We start from the raw sequence: 3,437 nt of genomic DNA on the forward strand, positions 1-3,437 counted from the left end.
CCCCAGTGTCCTTTTCCCAGTGCAGGGTACGGACGATGTGTTTTATGCACATCAGCTCCAGTGAGATTCTGAGAAATAAAAGTGATATCACCTGACATAGGTATACTCTGAAGGCACTCTGCTGGCAGTGTTCTCTCTGGCCTTGGAGATACAGATCCCACTCTATTAAAAGGGCATTTCATTAAGTTGTTTTGAGTATAATTGGCAAACAATTAAGGGCTAAATTGTTAGTGGAAGTGACATAAATGAAAATCAGCATGGTTTGTATGGAAGGAAAGTTGGAAAGGATGGAAGGAGTAAGCCTTCGACACAAATTCTAGGAGCCTTAAATTATATCGAGTTGGGGAGTTCTCCGGCACACTCACAATGAAAATATAACTGCAAAAAGTTACATAGTAAGTAACTGGGTTTCACTTGCTAAGCAGTGTTATGACTGATTTGTGTGCTGTGTCATAGAAAACAAATTCTCTCTCATTTCTTGGTTTACAAAAAAAAAAAAAAAAATCACATAGCAGATTTCGGTAGGTTCTGGTGTCAAAATGAAAATAGTAATAACTGCCAGTTTTTAAAAATGCAACCAATTCCAGGTACTGTGTCAGGGGCTTTCATGCATTACATTCATCCCCGGAATCCTGCAAGGCAGGGCTTATCAAGCTCACTTCACAAAGAGCTTGATCCTCATAGAAATGGGCAATTTTCCTGACTTCACATGGCTCACAAGTGTCAGAATTAGAACCCTGGTCTGAATTCTTTTAGAGCACACATTGTTCCCACCCCTCCTTGCCTAAGACAACCGTGTGTGTCTTACTTCATTTTTCTTCTCACTACTGCAGAATGCCTCTAGGAAATGGAAAGGAGGAACCTGGGGCCGGTGTTCTAACTCCAGGTGTAATAAATGAAGGAGAAAATGAGAACTAAAGGCNGGAGGAGCCTGGGGCCGGTGTTCTAACTCCAGGTGTAATAAATGAAGGAGAAAATGAGAACAAAAGGCCTTTTGGGGACTGCCTATGGGCCTCATTTGCTAGGGTCCACTTGGTCCTAGTATCAGGGTTTCATTTTTTTTATTTTTTTTATTTTTTATTTTTTTTGTCTTTTTCCGTGTCCGGCAACGGATAGCAACCCTCAGTGTCGCCCCCGCACCGGACTGGGACCGGCAACGGGACCGCAACCCTCGGCGTTGCCCCCGCGCCTCGCTCAGCCAGTGAGCGGGAACCGGTCTGTATGTGGGATCCGAACCCTCGGGCGGGAGCGCTGCCACGCTTCCCAAGCAGCGCACTATCCAGTGCGCCACCGGGCCGGCCTGAAAACTGAATTTGCCGAGGTGCTGGCACATGGGACAGATCCAGCACTTCTTGAGTTACATTGCTCTTCCCCTGAGTCTGCCCCGGTGACCCCTCAGGCCCAAATCTGCATCCTGACCTGCTGTTCAGCTCTTCCCTGCTTCTTTCCAAGAAGACTGCACCCTGCTTGCTGTGGGGAAGAAAGTGCAGAATAACCTTCCTTCCTTTTTCCTGACTTAGAGCATTCCAAGTCCCTATAGACATCCCCNTTCAGCTCTTCCCTGCTTCCTTCCATGAAGACTGCACCCTGCTTGCTGTGGGGAAGAAAGTGCAGAATAACCTTCCTTCCTTTTTCCTAACTTAGAGCATTCCATCTCCCTATAGATATCCCTTACCACATCTTTCACCATGGAAGCCCTCTGATGACAATCGTCTCTTCCACGTAACTGTTTATTTTGACAGTGAAGTTTAGGTGTCTGCTGTTCTGCTCCAGGCACTTCAACCACACTCTCAAAGATTTTTCCAAATGTACTTGTGAGTAGAGTCATATTTGGTACAGAATCTACTGGTTTGTGAAAGATAACCCTGATGTTAAAGAGGAGGTTTTAGAAAGCAGGTGAGGTTAGAAAAAAAGAGAACGTAATTTTGTGACTTACTTAAGGCTGTCACTGAATCAGTACGCTGATGAGTGAACTGAACTAAATGGTAAAAAATTAAAAGGGTTAGATGATGAAGAATCGAGGAAATCACTGTGTAGAAACCATGTCCAGAAGCTGGATTCTGCAGAACACCGGTGTCCTTCTAGGAGGATATAATAGTTTCCAATGCTGTCATAACAAATCGTCATGCATTAAGGACTTAAAATAACACACATTTATTATTTTGCACTTCTGTAGGGGAGAANGAAGAATCGAGGAAATCACTGTGTAGAAACCATGTCCAGAAGCTGGATTCTGCAGAACACCAGTGTCCTTCTAGGAGGATATAATAGTTTCCAATGCTGTCATAACAAATTGTCATGCATTAAGGACTTAAAATAACACACATTTATTATTTTGCACTTCTGTAGGGGAGAATTATGCATTGGTTCTGCTCAGGTTTTCACAAGCCCAAATCCATCAAAGCCCGGCTTCTTTTGGGAAGCACTGCGTAAACTCTCATTCCAGACTCATTCAGGCTGTTCTCAGAATCCAGTTCTATGAAGATTTGTAAGAGTNATTTGTAAGAGTGGGAAGAGTTTCCTTGCTGGCTGTCAGCTGGTGCTTCCATAGTTCCTTGAGCCCTCTCTCTAGTCTTTGCCAGGGGCCCCTACTTCTTGAATCACAAACAGTACATGGAAACGGTCTCTGCTGCATCTCTCTTCTGTCTCCAGATAGATGAATTTTTCTGTTTGTAAGGGTTCATGTAATTAGACTGGGCCCATGCAGACAATCCAGTATAATCTCTTTATTTTTAAGGTTAGTTCTATAATTTTGATTACATTTGCAAAACGCCTTTGAACATGTCACATAACATACTCATGGGTATCAGGGATAAGGGTATGGGAATCTGTGTTGTGCAATTATTAAGTCTACCACAGATGTAGAAAATGTCTCCCTGGGAGACATGCCAGCTTTGATGAGAAAAGAAAATATAGTTCACCATCATTCTCCTGACACTTGTCTGTATCTGCCCCAGGAAAAAAATCCTGGTTTTTCACTGTGCCTAAGGGAACTTGTACAAGTGCTCATGTATATTCATCAACTGGTGGGTAGCAGAGACCATGCGCCAAAAGNAGAAGGTGAACGCTCCCTGTTCAGATTTACAGGATTGTTTGGAAAATTTGTGCGATCGTGAATTTGAAAACACATGTGACATATAGGTACTAGGAAATGTTGAGTAGCAAGGATATTTGATATTTTCAGGAACTCCTTTAAGAATGAAGGGGGCTCTTATCATAGCAAATTATAATAGTAGCTTGTTATTAAGAACCTACAATGTAACAGTGAATTGGAGAGACTGCAAGTGTTCATCCACTTTGCGTCTTCCTCTCCATCCTTGGTTCATATGGTGACTTCATTGCCAGTACACATGTAGTTAGTAAAGTTCATGGGACTACCCTCAACAGTAAAATATGAGCAGAAGTATGCTTTTACCCTTCAGTTCAAAGCATTTAAG

This window comes from Galeopterus variegatus, unplaced genomic scaffold (genome assembly GCF_000696425.1).
Source record: "Galeopterus variegatus unplaced genomic scaffold, G_variegatus-3.0.2 Scaffold6767, whole genome shotgun sequence".
NCBI classification, from domain to species: Eukaryota; Metazoa; Chordata; class Mammalia; order Dermoptera; family Cynocephalidae; genus Galeopterus; species Galeopterus variegatus.